This window comes from Gouania willdenowi, chromosome 22 (genome assembly GCF_900634775.1).
Source record: "Gouania willdenowi chromosome 22, fGouWil2.1, whole genome shotgun sequence".
NCBI classification, from domain to species: domain Eukaryota; kingdom Metazoa; phylum Chordata; class Actinopteri; order Blenniiformes; family Gobiesocidae; genus Gouania; species Gouania willdenowi.
In genome coordinates, this window is record NC_041065.1 from 5,418,428 (window position 1) to 5,437,329 (window position 18,902).

General features: G+C 38.8%; 1 long non-coding RNA gene across 1 annotated transcript; it reads right to left on the reverse strand.

The window, feature by feature from the left end:
* Positions 1 to 4,445: 4,445 nt before the first annotated feature.
* On the reverse strand, positions 4,446 to 6,554 carry LOC114456204 (uncharacterized). The gene is made up of 3 exons (XR_003672813.1): positions 6,483 to 6,554; positions 4,710 to 4,799; positions 4,446 to 4,474 (listed from the first exon to the last, which is right to left on the reverse strand). It is a non-coding gene; the product is annotated as an uncharacterized LOC114456204 (long non-coding RNA).
* Positions 6,555 to 18,902: the final 12,348 nt, after the last annotated feature.

Below are 18,902 nucleotides of genomic sequence, written 5' to 3' on the forward strand. Positions count from 1 at the left end.
GTTGTTTCAAGCCGTTCATTTTTAACAGTTTTGTGTCTCTTACAGACAAGACTCAGGATCAGTGTCTGGTCACGGTGTTGTGGGACACAGCATGCTCACAGTCTCTTATCCTGTCCAACATCCTCCCTTTGGGCAGGCACGGCGCCAGGATTTTTTCTCTCCGGGTGCTAAAGGGGCGCGGGATTAACATGTGCGGGTGCTGAGAAATTTTTTTTGTTCTTTTCAATATTACTTTTATAAGGAGGTTCTTTTTTTTCTTCAATAAAAGAAGCTATGCAACAAAGCATGTTAGGTATAAATGTATTTTTAACTGAATTTGGTCGAATAATATTTAACACAATACTAAAGCACAATACAAGTGACCACAGGGCAATAACAAAAAATAAATACATGATTAAAAATTATGTGCAAAAGTGACCTATTCAACACCTTACAGCCACTCGTGTACCTTTCAATAATCAGACAATAAATCCCAATTGCTAAACGTCATAGAAACATTTACTCACCCTTGTTTTATATAAGAATGATGCGTCGTTGCTGTACATCCAAGGCCTTGGTTCTTTCTGCATGTATTGACAGGCAAGCAAGATTGCTGAGTCAAGGATTTGCCATTCCGTTCCTCAGGTACGTTTTAACGCACCACATGGTGGAAAAACTGCACTCACGTAAAGCGGGGGTGACAGGCAGGATGATGGAAATCTGTAAAAGTTTGTAGAGGTCCTCAAATGAGACTTTGTACAGTTTAACCATGGACAAAAAATCATGCGTGCTGCTGAGAGTTTCACCTTATTCTTTTTTACGTTCCAAGAGCCTGCGACTTTGGTGCACTTCAGCCAGTAGGTTGTCTTTTTTAATCCCATAAAACTGGGCCATGGGCTCAAGGCTCTCCTTTTTAAAGAATGTGGCACTTTTAGTGTTGAGGGCTGACTTGCCAACAGAAATTGCACCTGCTTCTGTTGAAAACAGTCGTCTCATTTCATTCACTAGTCGGTCATTGACAGGGTAGAATGATGAGTTTCGGAGTCCGTCTGGGGATACCATAGATTATTGTCGTGGAGCTTCAACTACATAGTCCTGTAGATGGTGAGGATGTTGGGATTGTCTCTTTTCTTGTGGGAGCTGCAGCGGTTTTATGACACCGACCTTTGCGCACACAACCTCTGCCTCGCTCCATAATGAGCTCCATGATTCCTCTGTGCACTTTTCAATTAGGCTCGTGACTGTCTCCAGCAATAAATCAGGGGGCTGCAAAGTGTTTGACATGAACTTTGCTGTGCAAAAAAGATCCTAAAATAAGAGAAGATGGAGGATGAATCGATGAGTAAGATTAATGACCGTGCGTCAATTGATCTGCGTGGATTTGGCTGCGCTTTGAGTTTCTTCAGTTCAATGGGCTGCTGAGAAGAATCTAGCTCCCTTTTCTTATTAATAAAGTGGGCATGGACAAATGACCCCAAGAAAATTTGGAGATGTCATGCATTATAACAAAAAAAATCCCTCACTGGTTTTACATTTCTGACACAGTCCACCAAAACAAGATTGAGGGGGTGTGCATGGCAATGAATGTAGATTGCTTGAGGGACCTCTTCTCTGAATTTCTCCTGGACCCCGTTGTGAACACCTGACATTACCGTAGCCCCGTCATAACACTGAGCAATGCAGTGATCAATGTTACGTTTACTCAACGTGTCTTTGATCGTAGCGAAAAGTGACTCTGCATCTAAACCGTCAGCTGGTGTAAAATGGAGAAATTCTTCTACAACACTAACCTTTTTCACGTAGCGCACCACAACAGACACTTGTTCCTTTTTGCTGAGGTTCTTACTCTCATCTACGATCAAAGGAAATATTTCAGCATCTTGTATTTCACTACTTCTCTGATCCCTGATCATATTTGCCATAATGTCCAGAATTTCATTCTGTATATCATGATGTGAGTACTTTGCATTGTTTGGATTGTCTGCTATTTTCTGTGAAACTGTCTTGTCAAATTTGCCTATAATCTGTAAAAGTTCAAGGAAGTTTCCCTTGTTGACAACATGTCATTCTCCATGTCTCCTCTTTGTGAAAGTCCCTGGTATGCAGTGAAGCACAATGACTCCACAACTGCTCTGATACTTTTTTTGCATGTCCATCACTCAGAGCATTACATATTATTGAGCCAGACTCTTTCTGAATAATCCACTACTTCCATGCAACCATAGCATACTTGTGTGTCTTAAATGAAGTTGTTGCCTTTCTCCAGTTGTGGTACCCATCGCGGATAAATGCTGCCTTCTCTCCACGGTTTCCTGGACGTTGAAAATGGTGGCATGCAAAGCAGAAAACACGCTCCTTTGAAATAGAATATTCCAGCCATTTATAATCCTCATAGCATCTACGGTTGAAGTAACAATCCTGCTGTCCAACTTTTGTGGCTGTAAAATGCCAAAGAAGAGGCCGTCTTGGTTCTTCAACAGGTGACTGGCTTAAATCAGCGGGAGTAGTGTTAATGTCAGCTTGGTGGCTTTTGTTCTTCGTTTTCTACGTCTGCGGTCACTCTTTTTTTCTTAATAACAAAACGATCCATTGTAATGCACTGCTAGCTCACCCTAAAAAGATGCGCGAAAAAGACTCCTTCCTCATGGTATGTCAATAAATGGTCACCAGATTGAATGGGGTAGAAGCAGGGATTGGATTTGAACAGAACGGCTATTTGTGAACTTTTTAATGTTTTGAACTCAAGAAATTAATAATAAAACTTTTTTAAAATAATAAAATGCTTAAGGGGCTTAACTGGGGCTATACAAATTCTTGCCAGGGCTTTAGCGCCCCCTAACACCGGCATAGCGCCATGCCTGCCTTTGGGTGATCAGTTTGCCTCTGATGTGAGCATGGGGGTAAGGGGAATTGGAATGTGTTGTGTACCTGCACCACTCCACCGCATTCATGTGCAGTCTCCTTTAGTTACTGGTTTTTGTGTGGTGAGTGCACTGTATTAAATAATATGATAGTTCAACTTAAAAGTCTTTGTTAAGGTTCTGCCATAAAGATTTGAGCTCATTGAAACAATATTGGCACCTTCAATCAACTGAAACAAGCAAGTTATAAATGGTTCATAAATCATTGCTAGAAATTGTTACAACTCAACAGTTTCAGTTTAAACCACCTAGCATGTTATGTTGTACAAACAGTAAATGTGTATTGCTTCTCCATATTAATGAATTTGTATGAGTTATTTAAACTCACAAGCCTTAGTTGAAATATGTTTTAACTTACGATCTGATGTCAAAAGAAAACAATGTTTTGACGTCTTTCAACATATCAGGTCAAGTTATGAATGACATTTAACTCACTCAATGCAGTTGAACCAACCAAATTTATTTGCTACTTGGACACACAATACTACATTTTCAATATTGGCACCACTTACAGTCAAATGTTAGATGAACATAAATGTTTATGGCAGAAATTGTACAGACACTTCTAAGTAAAAAGAATGTCTACTTGTGATTTCTGTTGACATGCAAAAATAGGTTTTGTAAATACAATTCACAATCAAATAGTCACAGCGTTTTATTTTCGCTTTTTATTTCCAGAAAAGTAAAACATGGAACAAGTGTAGTAGCAAATGACAACATCTTGCAAAGCTATTCAAATTTTAAAACATTTCAGCAAACACATTTTATGTAATTCCATCTTATGTACTTGTGTAGGCTTGTCACAATAGTTACTATGTTGATTTATTAAATTATGGGCTTGACATTTATTGTCATTACATTAATTATTTTTTATACTATAATTTTATTTTCAAATATTTGTTAATACATAGTTTTATAACGACGGATTACTGAGACTTCAATTATTAAGTTAATTTCAAGTGCTTCTCAATAATAATAATGTTTATCACAATTTTTTGTAGCCTCAACATATCAAACTTAAAAGTTTTCTTATTGTGCCAGGCCTACTTGTGTTGTACACATGCTTGAAGGCACCCCTGCAGTGCCACTAAGGCCACAAATGCCAGGGATTAAAACTAGTCAACAAACTTTCAAAGACGAACCAATAAACAGGCCCACTAAAAAACATTTGAAGTGTCCAAAATGGCTCAAAACAATGAGCAACAGTGGGGGGAAAAAAAATAACAGCATTTAAAAAACAGAGAAATTCACATCTTGCACCTCAATATTTTGTTGCGGAGTCCATGTATCCTGGCAGAGGCCTGTTCGGGCTTGATTTTCATGACGACCTTTTGGAGAAACTCGAACGTGTACTTCATTGCTGATGGGTATTCCAGATTTACAGCATAGATGACACCCATCAGCATTGCCACACCACATGCTACACTCTTCTCATGGTGAATCACTATGCTTTCTTCCATGACGACCGCAACATCAAAGACCTGATGTGGGACTGCATCCTGCTCCTCTTTGTAGCCAATCAGCAGTCCAAGTTCCATTCCCTTCAACGCTTCATCCAGATGGTCACCATGGGCCTAAAGAAAAATTAAAATTACATGCTTTAAATGTTGTTACGTTTTAAAAAATATACTTTGATTTCAGCAAGACTGAATAAAATTTATTACATTTCTTTAATGAATACTGTTAATTAATTACCTCTATATAGTTTTCCAAACATTATTTTAAATATAATACAATACTCCAAACAAGTTTCTAAATGAGTTGTAATTATTGACGTAACTTCATTTGGATCAAATTTATCGTACTCACATCACACAGCCGGAAAACATTGGATGAATCTTCTTTGAGGTAGAGTGGAAGTCCCAACAGAGCAGCAATCCTCTTCCTCTCATTTGTATTCTGTAAAAGTGAAAAATTACAAACTTTACTTAAGTTGTTTAATTTATGTCTTCTTTATTTAACCAGGAAATTCCCACAGAGATTAAGAATCCCTTTTTCCTGGGGAATCATGGCCCCAGAGAAGAACCTACTGTACATTTTTTTAGTGGTTTTAAACACTGGAGTACCCGAAGAAAATCTGGGAATCGAACCTGGGATCTTCTTGCTGTGCGGCACAAGTGTTCACCATTGCACCACCAAAATTGTATAGTTGTGTTACAAAGACATGCCACCAAAACATTTTATGATGAATAAAAACAACAATAAAAAAAACTTATAAAAAACTAAAAAATAAATAAAAATTGGAATCAACCCCAAAGTTAATGCGAATGTGCAAAGTTTAAATACCTCAATTGCTAACATTTTTCAAGAAGATCCTGTAAGGAGCGAGGGAGAGGAATACATCTTCATTCAATAACTCATTTTTGCGAATCAGTGGCACTCGGTGAATCCAACATTTTGTTTGAGAACACGTTAAACCGATCAAACACAAATTACACTGAAGTGTTTGATGCAATTAAACAAAATTGAATTGAGATGACTTATTTGGTCAATATTTCAATAATCAACATAATTCTGGGTTGCAAAGGATTCATAGGTTTATCTTTTTATTTTGAGTAATTAGTTAGTTAAAGGAATAGGTCACCGTTTTTAGACAACGAGATATGTTCTTACCTTCGACGATTTCATTTGTACCTGTACCTTTGTACCTTTGGCGTCCGCACATTAAAGTGAAGATACTGTGCAGATGTCGAAGTACTCCTGGTATTATTACGCCTTACAATATAGTTCCCCTTTTTATCCGCTTAGAAAATCCACATTGTTTCATTTTTTGTGACTATACTTGGATCTTGTAACACTTCACATATCCACATTTAAAAAGGGAATACGTGGAAGAGCTTTGTCGCTTCCATCTTCACCTCGTTTGGAGCAATAGAGGAGAGGAGGAAAGGCTAACACCATCAGTTCTGTGTTTACGTGACTGAGGGCATGCGTGAAGACCAGACAGGTACACATAAACTTGTCTAAGCTAAGGTAAGAACATATTTCAGTATGTAAAAATGGTGGCCTATTCATTTAAAAACATGCATGCTTTCTTGTTATTTATATGAACAAAGGTGGGTAGAGCAGCCTAAATATTTAATTAAGAGTAACATTACCTCAAAACTATTTTACTCAAGTAGAAATAAAAAGTAGTGGCCCAAATAATTACTCAAGAGTAAAAAAAAGTAATTGGGAGAATATTTTACTTGAGTGTTGAGTATTGAGTAACTGAGTGTAAAAGTTTGATTCATGTTTTAGTTGTGACAAATGAGAAATAGAACATAAAATTATGTGAATATTGTCATATTTTCATAGAAAATACCATAAAAACAAAAACATAAATTAGAATTAGTAAAACAAATCAAATATTTTAACCCATAAAATTAAGATTTTTTTTCAATTCAAAATTTACTCATCGTGGCACAAGTTACTATATTTTTTACTCAAATTTTTGAAGTAACTACTTTTGCAAGTAGTCTTAGTAATCTGTTCTCTTAAGTACATGTACAATATATGTAAATGTATATATACAATATTATAATATGTATAATGTAAATGTAGCGGAGTACTACCCATCTCTACTTAGAGAAGTATACTTACATCTTTCTCAAGGGAGGTCAGAATGTCACCCAAGGAGCGGCACCTTCCAGACTTGCTTGAGGATTTGTAGAGTTCCAGGAGTCGGGGTACAAGTGCATCGAGGCCATCGAGAAATGAAGGCAGCAGTTCTTGGGCAGTAACTCGTTCGAATTCAGCTCTTATCTAGAATAATACAAAACTATTTATGCAGGGCAAGCACACAAAACAGGAATATTTCAACAGTTACATCACCTGTCTTTCTTGAAGCAATGCCGGCCATCGATTGTGTATTTCACTTAGTAGTGGTTCATCACCTACTATCTCTCTCCTCCGCTGAGCAAATGTTGACACCATCAACTCATCCACCATGTCACAATCGGGGATGGTTTTAAGCATTTCCCTCTCCATCTTCATACGATTCTCCTCCATTACTTCTTCACTGTCACCTTCCTCTGGCCCTGGACAAAAGTGAACTTCACCTTTTTTTGACTTTTCTTTTTGCCTCTCCTCCTTTTCGCTTATTCACAACCACTTCTGGAAGTCCAGCAACTGCCAAGTCACGACGGAAGTTTCCAACCTTGTATTTAAGGCTATGGACCCACGAATACCATCCTGCTGCAGACCCAGGATCCCTCAAGCTTGGATGCTTGTCCACAAGTGCTCTCACCACAATCTCATAATGATGACTTTCAGGATATGGGGTAATTTTACACATACCATCTGCAAGACAATCTAGAATGTCTGACTTCATTCCTTTGTTTACCTCTAGAAGGTATTCATCCTTTGCATATTGTGCATTGGCTTTCATCAACTTGAGTTCAGTGTCATAGGAGAACTGAGGTATTGGGTAAAGGTCAGGCCACTCAGCCAAATCCACGGTACCAACAGAGCGGCTAGACAAGCTCCCCGTATCCAGTGTAGAGTCAGAGCTTTCTCCCGAATCAGCAGTAAGGAGAACTTTCAATGTTGCTCGGTGTGCGGGAAGTTCTTGTATATCTTGCAGATTGCAGAGCGCGCTACCAAAGTCAGGGTCCTCAAATTGTACAGAAAAGCGACCTCTTATTCCCAATTTGTTTCGGAGTAGTTTTTCAACAGTAGGTGGTCTTTCTTCAATGGTGAGGCGCCTTATGTCATTTGGAGATAGGATTACTCGTAGGAGCATTGTGGATTGCCTCAGCTAGAGAAAAGAAAAAAGAAAAAACAGTCCCTGTTAGAGCTGGGAAATTAAATGCAATTTAATTGAAATCACAATCTACTTTGGTCAATATCTGTCATAGGACTTACTAATTTTCAGGTTTATAACTATTTCCTTGACAGAAACAGAACTTAGTTTTGATGTCTGGATGAGAAAATGGGAGATATTTGTTAAATGATACAGGATGAAAGTATTTTTGTTTGAAGTTTGAATTAAAAGGTATGTCTATATAAGTTAATCAGCCACAGGTATTTAATTTATTGTGGAAAAAAATCAAATCGAAAAATGAAAATCAATGGGGGGGGGTTTGAAGTCTCATACCATTTGTGAGTTCACAAGCATAAAAATACATCTGGTGCTGCTTGCATAGATTTGTTCATTAATAATAATAATAATAATAATAATGATAATAATAATAATAATAATAATAATAATAATAATAATAATAATAATAATAATAATAATAATAATAATGATAATAATACATTAGCACAACTAAAGAGTGACACAAAACATGACAAAAATGCAACAAAAGAGCGACAACAATAGAGCTGGAAAAGCAACAAAGATGCAACTTAAACAAAACTGAAAACAAAAATAGTTAAAAATAAAGACACAATCGTGATGAAAAAACAACAACAAAAAAAGATGAAAACATGCCAAAAACGTTTAAAGTAATCAAAAAAGACAAAAACATCAAAAACTACTTACTATTACTTCAGCAGGAAGCTTCTGGGCGTAATCAGAAGGCAGCCTCGAACAAACTTGTGACAACGGGTTCTGTGACTTGAAAAGCTGCTGTAAAGCCTTGACTTATAAGGACAGCCTGAAAATGGACATCCAACTGTTTCTGAAGTTTTTAAATGTTGACTTAAATGAATGAAGTAGCGTTTGATGGTGGTGGGTTCCAAATAACGACATAGTTCACACCGTAGTTTTTGGACAGGACTGGGTACTTTGTGCGTTTTTAAGTGCACCGTTAGAGCCACATATGATTTTACAATTGTTGTGCAGTTTGGATAAATGCAGACCAAACCTCTTCTTTCATGTCCATGTTTACCTTTGTAATGATTTAGTATTCTTTGGTCAATGTAAGTTGAGAAACTGCAAAATTTACAGATCCACTTCATCCACGTACTCAGGTAAAGGGTAAGGCTCGTTCCTCCACCTGAAACACAAAAATTTAATTAAAATGTAATAAAACATTCTTAATGACTCCAATTTGAAGACGGTCCTGGGCAAACAAATGTTTCTTTCAGCTACACAAAATGAAATTTCAAGCGCCACTGCAGGTGTCGTAGAATGTTGCAAGAGCAATATTGTATATCCAATTACACAATGGAGTTTTTTTTTTTCACTCAAACTTGGCTGTAAATACTGTTTAAGTGGCGCTAGCCCGCAATTAGCTTTGCCCGTTAGCTTCTTCGCGATTCCATTAGTGTGTATTGGTGTCTCCGACCCAGAGGCAGAGAAGATGCAATTGTGGTTTTCTGGCCACAGACACCAGGGCGAGATGAAAGACCCCCCAATCATCCCACTAAACACTTGTATTACCCCGAGAGGAACTATGGAAAGGATTTATTAAGGTGAACAATTTACTTAGTACTGTTTTAACCAAGCACATTTTTTTCCAGTTCGGCTTTACCTAGATCTATGAAAATGTACTCTGTTCAGGCAGGGGTTGAGAGGTTAAGACAGTATAAAATAGTAATTATGTATGCAATTTTTTAACAAATTCTTAGTGCAATAAAAACCTAGCTCCCTACTCTCATTACTTCTGCAGAGCTAACCCTCCTTTTAAACACAAATTCAGATGAAAAAAAAGAGAAAAAGATATGTCAATAATTTGTGCCGTTTCATTATATTTTTCTCTTACGGTTTTTAATATATATTAATATTTTTATTGCATGCAGTGGTTGGCACTGACACACACACAATCAAGCAGCAGAGAAGTCTCAAGACTTTTAACCTTGTGATTTAAAAAAAACTGAACAGCACAAAACATCAGATGTTTTGCAGCCTTATAATGGACAGGATGACCTCCGATCAGATAAAAGAATCATTGATATCTAAAATGCTAGAACAGCACAAACCAAATAGTTTACCGCACACAATTGACATAATTTTAGTATGAGGGGCAGTTTCAAGATGGTACGATGCAGGTGGATTTCCATACATTTCCAGACCTCCGTGAATGCGCGTTTGTAAAATGAGGCGTGCACGCGCAATGTCCTTCAAGACAAATGCGTGTTGAAGTGCATCATAAACACATAGAAAAAGATCTAAATTTGTTACAAGCACAAAAGATTGGCATACATTGAATGTGAAACTTGGCCAAAACGCAGACAAAATAGACTTCAACCTCTCAACCCCCATCTGAACCGAGCATACTTTCTTCAATTTGGCTTTACCAACAAACAAGAAAAGCTTCTGGAAAAAACCGTCAAAATAGCGACAAAAACAAGGATGAAAACACAACAAAAAAGTGACAGAAGAGCGACAAAGAAAACCCAAACAAAGCAGCAACCAACGCGCAGGAAAAGCAACAATTGGAATAATAGAAAAGTGTCAAAAAACGACCAAAAAAAAAAAAAAAAAAAGGCGACAAAAACGTGTTGCGTCAATTGTTACTTCTACATAGGGTTTTTTGTCGCTGTTATGTTGCTTTGTTGTTAGATTTGCGTGACGCCAAATTGGAGAGAATGTGCTCAGTTCAGGTGGGAAATGAGGTGAAAATAGTTACCTTCGTGTGGTGCAGGGGCTCGACTGCCCAGTCACCGCGGAGTCCACAAGTTGCGTGGAACAGCATTTAAGCAATGCGGCGCGGAAATTGTGCAAGTACCAAAATACATGCTCGACAGAAAAAAAAAACCTTAGAAGTTTACCTTTGCAAGGGCAGGGGTGTAGCTGCTAACTCTTTTCCCGACCTCGACTTGTTTCTGTCCGACCCGGAAACTGAACTTTAACTTGTCCGTCAGCGAAAACAATCCAAAAATTGTGGAACGCGAAGCATGTGGGCAAATGAACAAGTATACCCATTTATATGACAAATGCCGTCCCTATATGTAGATTCAAAAAAATAAAAAAATAAAAAATAAAAAAATTCAAAAACCGCTCGCCGACCCCCAAGCTAGCTAGAGCACCACATGGCTTGCTCAAAATGACCAAAGTATAACAATATTTATATGTGCGTACAGCTTTAGGTAGTATTGTGCCTCTTTCATCTGTCTAAAACCCAAGTAAAATATAATGTACTTACTTTCAACACGCTCCACGAAGACAAAACTCCACCGCAGGAAAAGGCTGAGTTGTGGCCGGCTGGCCGCGAAGTCAAAGCGAAGGGCGGAGTGATGTGAATAGTGTCCTTCCGCTAATAGGCCTACCTCAGCTTTATCGAGATTTATTAATCTTAACAGCCATTTTTGAAGATGTTACGTTATATTTATTATTAAAAGTACGCTTTCACCCTTCAAAAGTCTGTATAATATTTAGTCTGCATTTCCAGCACTATATGTGCTGTGCAATAATATGGTTGTGGGGTTACAAGATCCGGTCTCTTTCTAAAACTTACCAAACAAAGTCAAGTTCATGTATTTAAATGTTACCTCAACACACCTCAAAGAGTTATTCACCTTTGAACTTATTGACATAAGTTAAAAACTTAAAACGATCATTGTCATGTGAAAACAAAGTACAATCTAACGTAACAATAACAAAATGGGCATACGACTCTTAACAGTGTGCCCGCTTAAGTTTCCCCATTGATGGCGTGGACTTTATCATGGGAAATGATGTAGATGATGGCAGAGTTTATCCTGTACCTGAAGTTGTGAATGTTCCAATCCTAGGCTCGGAAGTTGACGGCGTGTTGACCAGAGCTCAGACCCGTAAGCAGGCCTAAGATATTGATTTGTCAGACACTGTTGCTTCTGTGTTATTAGAAAATACATCCCCAACAGATGCACTCATAAAAGGCACCCAAGGTCCTTTCCTTTTGCCCCGAACAAAATCTGGCAGCCAATCTCTGCTCACGGTGATGTATGTTGTGGAGATGTGCGTTGTGGCTCCGTTGACTCTGTTGTACAGCTGTGTGGTTCCTTTTGTGTGATTGTGTTTTTAGTACAGCTAAGTCTCTCCTCCCTAGTGCCACCGTATTGGATGCACCAAAGTTCACTCTGACCTTTAAGCTTGAGGTGGATGTGAATGCAACTGGTGGAGAACTCCTGCAAGATGATGAGGGAGACGTGTGCCACCCTGTGTTATTTCTCTATGAAGTTCAAAAGGCAGGTGATGCTTGTCCCGTAGGTGAGTTGTGCAGAGTGGCAGGTGCTCCCAATCAGGTGATGAGTGGGAGGCTAGAAGAAAGAGTAGAGAACAGTGCTCTTCCTCTCTCCAGTTCCAGTTTTCAGGCTCAAGCAGGACCTGTGGGCTCTTGGTGTGAAGTTACCTGTGGGTGACCTTCATAGGCTAAATGATCAGTTATTTTGTTTTGGGTTTTCTTTTGGTGTTTTCATTAGTGGCTTTTGTCACGGCAAATTTGCGGTTGACCTCATTTGGAGACATGATTTATTGCTGTGGTTGAGTGATGGAGTCCAGGCGAGGCATTGATGATTTTATAAAAAAAGGTTTATTATAAAACTAAGTAAAAAGGAGTACAAAGATGGACAAAATTAGTGACTGCCCCGGGCGGACGTCCGATGATCGAGTGGCACAGTTCTAACTCATCACGTATATTCCCCCTCAGTCCCCCTCCCTCCTCCCCTCAGGAGATAAAGAGGACAGGGTGGAGGTGAAAGAAGAGGGTGAAAAGAGACAGTTTCTTCTTTAGGTCAAAACAACCAGTTCTCTGGTATCTCCTGATTGCCGTGAGTGTTGGAGGTGTGTGCGTGTATGGTGTTTGTGTGTATGAATGGATGTGTATTGGGTGTGTATGTGTGACTATGTGAGTGTGTGTAGGCATGTGAGTGTGTCATGCCTCTGTGTCTGAGGGATAAGATGTGTTTTGGGAAGCTGACCTCGAGAAGAGAGCAGAAAACATGAGACAGCAGAAATGAAAAGTCTCAACTTAAAGCCTTAAAAAGAATAAGGTCTATGAGTAAATATGTTAATAAACATAACTAACAATTTTGCCCTGACACTTTTCAGCAGTGCTCTCGCTTTAAGTTGTTTAGCTGTAGAAAATACATTTGGCCTGTTTCCCTTATTTGCTTATGGCAGCGTTTTTCAACCACTGTGCCGCGGCACACTAGTGTGCCGCGAGAGATCGTCAGGTGTGCCGTGGGAAATTATCCAATTTCACCTAATTGGTCTAAAAAAAAAATTTGAAAACATATTAATTATTATCTGCAAATAATATACCATTGTCGAGTGTCCGTGCTGCAGTAGTGAATAAAGGTGCGTGCACACCGAACGCGACGGAAGCGATGCCGTTGCCTTAAATCGTCCCTGATCGGTAGTTTGCACATAGTGGTGCTTTTTTGTCAGTCCATCATTTCATCGCTCCAGCGACGCGATCACTAGGGAACTGTGTGTGTGTGTGTGTGTGTGTGTGTGTGTGTGTGTGTGTGTGTGTGTGTGTGTGTGTGTGTGTGTGTGTGTGTGTGTGTGGCCCCGGTAACAGGGTAGAGACAGAGAGAGAGAGAGAGTGTTGATGACGTCTTTTTTTTTTCCTTCTTGCTCCGCTTCTACGGTTAAATGATCAACTTAACGGAGATATTAAAGGATGACTTCCCTCAGAATGTGTTTGATCAGTAGTTACTGTGGTTTTAAAGAAATTTACCGCTTTAATTTTGAACCTGATACTTTGAGGAAGTAGAACAGCCTCCGCTGCAGCCGTCAGCACTGAAGCGGGAGCGGGAGGGAGGGGCTGCTGCTCTACAGACAGTGGAGGACGGGAGATATCGCTTCACGTCGCTTAAAAAGTTAAAATTTTTCAACTTTGATCATGCAAGTCGCGTCGCTGAGGGGGGGATAAATTGACGTTGCGTCATTTACATTGATTTTTAATGTAATCGCATCGCTTCAGTCCCTTTAAGACCACATTGTTGTTTCATTTGTTATGTTCAAGCTGTATTTTTGAAGTGGACATGATAAGTGCACTTTTTATTTGAAAGAAGAAATACAAATGATGATAAAGTCCTTTATTCTTTGTGTTTATTTGATTCCTATTCAAGACACTTTGATGAGAATGGCTATATTGTTAATATAGGCTACAGAGTATCATTTTTTAACATGTTTGGCTGGTGGTGTGCCTCGTGATTTTTTCAATGAAAAAAATGTGCCTTGGCTCAAAAAAGGTTGAAAAACACTGGCTTATGGAACCAGAGCACCTATCCTTTTTAAATTATTGGCAAAAGAGACATCCTATTGTAACATAATTATCAAGGGTTAAGCATGATTCTCACTCTCCTGAACATAGCATATGAGGCTACCAGGAAACTCAGGTAAGTTATAATATTAATGTACTAAATTATATTTATATAATTGTAATATTATTACTATACCTAAATAGAAACCCATAAATATATCACTATACACTTTAAATCACACAGAAATAAACAACACAACACAGTAGCTCAGTTTTACATGTGTATTAACAAACTCAAATGTTCTTCATGACATTATTGAACCTCATAGAAAACACAAACACAGAGTTGGGAAAAATAACTCTCCTCACTAGATGTTGAAGATATATTTTAGTCAGTTTTAAACCAGAGTACTCTGTACTGATTGTCTTAGCAAGCTTGCTTTTAGTTTTGTTGGCGCGCTTTAAAGTTGGAGCTCATGAGGAAAAGGGAAAGCTTTACCTCCCTTCCGCGATATGGAGACGTCTCCTACCATACAGAAATCCCAGGTAACTGCACACACCTGCCCAGCAAAAAGATGGCGCCCTTTTTCCCACACCTCGAAACGGCGGATGGATCAGCAGCCCTCATCCCTCGTCTGATGGCAGCGTGGCGATGTAGCTGCTCCAGCTAGCTCCTGTGTCAGCCGAGAGGTCACGCTAAGTCAGCAACAAACCAGTCCAAAAACGCACGCAAATCCCAGCATGGCAGACGGCAACAGTCCACAATTCATCCTCGGAATGAAACCTAGGAGGCAAAATTTGTACTTTTTCTCACAAGCTTGTTGCAGCTCCATCACACACCGTTCTTCTTTGTTGGTTTTTCTTTTCCGCTGTTCTCTTCTTCGTCTACTACTCCTTTTCCTGTCACTACGCAGTGGAACAAACTATGTGACTATAAAGTGCTCAGAGTAGTTTTAAAGCCTTTCCACAGTTATTTAAACATGAAATGTACATATTTTAACAATAACTTATTCATGCAATTTAGTAATATTATTTATCTTTAACTTCTTAGAGTTCTTTATAACAGAGCTTGTATAAATTGGATTCTTGAAGTTCCATTTTTATCCAAAACTCTAGAAAGTGTCTCTCTAGTTGTTCGTATTCAGGCTGCAGCACTTTGAGCCAGCTGAAGACATTTTCATTAGTTATTGGTACATCCCTGACAATAAAAAAATACAGTAATCTAATAGTACTGGATTCAACACTAATGCAATTTAAACTGGTCATTTATGAAGTAAATCAGTTTAGTGGTTTCATCTTTTGTTTTTAAAAGGAGAAAACTACCACTTAGATCCTGGGTTTAAGACGTTAGAGTGTTATCTCTGAGGTGTCTTTTACTGGCATTGCATTGCATGTTTACATTGTGCTACCAGATAATGCCTCCATTGGAAATAAAAGTAAAGTACAAGTATTACAACAAAATTCTGCGGGACTCTCTTCTTAAATTAAGTATGCATTAAAAACTAAGAATTAGGATAAAAACAAAGTGGTGATCTGTCTGCTATAACAGGTACTGTTGTGCTAAAGACCACAGTATCCGAGACCAAGACTAGCCCAAAACCACAATGTAAAAAGACTGCAAGAGATGATAGTGACTACGCAGGTGGTGCAAATAGACATGCAAATTCAATTTCATGTTTCCACCAACAACCATTTTTACAGAGAAATGTAGATTTTTAGGTAACCGGAACACATATGATTAATAATTTAGATGGAAATCTGAGTAGATCTTGTTCACCACATTACAAAATAAATGTTCAAGGTCTGCGTAATAAAGGAACTGAGGCAAGATAAAGCTGATTTCTTAAGATTATAAATGACTGAAAGGGAAATAGCAAATCCATCTGAGAAAACAGACAAGATAACTATTATGTAATGTAATAAACATGTCAATAGCAAGCTCATACTATCCAGCTTCTTGGAAAATTGCAATAATTACACCTAATTTCAAGTCTAGATACAAATTGGCTCCATCCATCTACAGACCTTTTAGTATCCTCCATAATATCAGCAAGGGTTGGGAATAACCAACTCATCACACACCTAAATAAAGGCACAAACAGTCTGCATCCAATGCAATTCAGCTTTTGTAAACCTCACTCGACAGAAACTTCATCTTGTTAAAGCTGCAGTTTGTAAGTTTTTTTTTTTTTTAATTTATTTATTTATTTTTTTATTCTATTTGGTCAAAAATCCATTATCATCTTATTATATTGTCTTGCATGTTGTAATCCAAAGAGTTGTGAGTGGACAGTGAATCTCTTTTCCTTCTTCTGGCTTTGTAAATGAGCTTTAGAAATCCAGGAGCGTGACACTGGACTTCAGCCAATCAGAGATCTTTCTGCAAACATGGCAATCCCATGAGCTGTTTTAAGCATTACTATTGGCTACTTGAGCTGCTTATCAAAAGTTAATGCACGTTCTTGATCTGAGAGTAGGGACAGTCCCATGGCGTTATATTCCAGCAGAAGTCTCTTATGCGGCTTTTGGCAGAGCGGTTACACTGCAAAGCAAGAGGAAAAAGGAAGACCGAGGTGGAGAAGCAACAGAATAAAGGCACATACGGGTTCAGGAAGAACTGACTCCGCAGAGTCGATGTGTGCAGTGGACTGTGCGCAATCTGGTTTTAGTCAGCGCAGTTTGCCCCGAGTCAGAGAGAGAGAGTGAGAAGAGACAGAATAAATAGCTTATTAAAAATGATCAAAGGTGGAAAGAACAGACCCAATTCATCTGCAGTGTGGACACAGTGTGTTTGCTCTGATCCGCTGGGATCGGCTGCTTGTGTTTAAGTTGTGACTCTGACCCTCTTACCGTCCTCGCAGCAGGTTATACGTGCTTTCATGTCTCTAAAACATCAGAAAACTATTCAATAACACAAGATAAAGTCCCTAAATTTGAAATCCAAACGCTTGCTGCCATTGACGTTTTATGTCACTTGTGTTTTTTAACTGGGGTTGCTAGGAGACAGTGTGACAGAGTTCTCTCATGAATATCAAGCTTGCACTATGATGTAGTGACCAACTGGTGCCATGTAGGTGGCAGCAGCGCATTAGCCATGATGGGCAGAGGTCAGAGGAAAGAGGAGAGGAGTTTACGAGACAGAAAATGGCGCTATGAGAGTTGACGGTGAAGCTCACACTTGAGCAGAGCATGTGTGGAACTAAGTGGACTATTGAGTGTCGTGATCGTGAGAGAAAACGATCAACAAACGGGGCAAGCGGTGACACTTGGCATGTCCAGTAGGAGGAGGAAGTTGCGTTGGTGGAAACTGACGGGGCAGTAAGAAACCATTCAACTTTGACCAAATAGCAAAAGTGATGCTTTAAAACACTCAAAGATGTACAAAAGGAAAAAGGAGTCACAAAGACTTCTGTCATACTTCTTTTTTTAAATATTGCTTTAACACAGAATATCATGGTACATGTTTAAATATAATTTTAAATCGATTCAAATGATGATTGAATCATTGTCTTATTACGTGTTTAATGTCTACAGTACTTTCAGGGTATATGGAAGAATCCTGAGGTTAATTTCACTCCCTTTGTAAGACTTTAAAACCTTTCAAAAAAATGTAAGACCTCGTCGCCACTATAAGCTGTTGTTAGCAACACATCTTTAACAGTTAACAGAATTGATGTAAGCTGAGAAGGAATACAAGTTGAAAGAAGAAATGAAACTAAAGGCAGGTTTATAGACATTCCCTTCAGGTCACAACAAGCAACAACAGTTATTCCAGGCCAACTAGCAGAAAACAGGAAGTTATTACAATATGATCAAAATTCAGGACATGTGTCTGTGATTGTGTGATTTCTTTTCCATCAGCTTCTCTGTGTCCATCATCTCTTTGACAAATTTGACAAATTCTGCAAATTAACATTGGGACCATCCATACTGACAAAGACAAGCTGCCTCATTCAGTTTTGCAACACACTCCTGTGAATTGTCATGGCAGTCTGTTCATTTATGACTTTATGCCTTGATTTTTTTGTTTGTTCTAGAAATAAACAGGCATTCAAATCAAATGTATCTATGTGGCATGTTTCAAACATAAAATTGCAAACCAACTCTCCCTGACACACACACACACACACACACACACACACACACACACACACACACAGTAGGTGAAGCAGCAGTGTTAACTGTGTGTACTTAGCTCTTTTAGCTTTAGCTTCTTTAGCATGTCCTGTGTCCCAGGAGCTGGGACGGAGCATTCGTCCTGCTAAAGTACGGTGCTAACCCCAATCCCATGACGTATCCAGTTTTGTCCTTGCCACAGGTGAACGACAGCAATGTCCGAATTGGGAACGGAAACATCGACTTAAAAATATCAGAAATGCATTCATTTGAGTTCAATGAGTGGTGATTCACCGCTGTGTTGAGACACACGTACCGTTGATAGCCACCTTTATGTCAGCAGACAATGAAGCTGTGTTGGCTAGCTGACCTGTCACGTTACCAGGTGGTCGTGTTGCTGGTGGACCACAGAAAGATGCTGTCCACAGCTGCGGCTGTCTGCGGCCAACAGCAGTCTTTCTCCCAATTTAGTTTTCTTCTCATCTGTTTTAGCGCCAGAACATTCACTGTCACGTGACGTTGCACCCGTGTGGTCCCGAGGCAGTCTAGCTCCAAGTATGCAACAGAGTCAAAGCTTGAATACCAATAAATTGTAATACCTCATAAAATCTTTTTAAGGGCCTTAGATTTCCCACAATTGATTTATCAACTTTTAATACTCCCCGTGACCCTGAACAGGATTAAGTGGGTCTGAAAATGAATGAATGAACTTTTAATACTTATTAAGACCCAACAGACATCCTGACTTTTTAATGAGGTGATCAGTCTCCATGTGTTTAAACCATCAGTAATAATATGTCTGTAGATACGTGTGTATCCATCG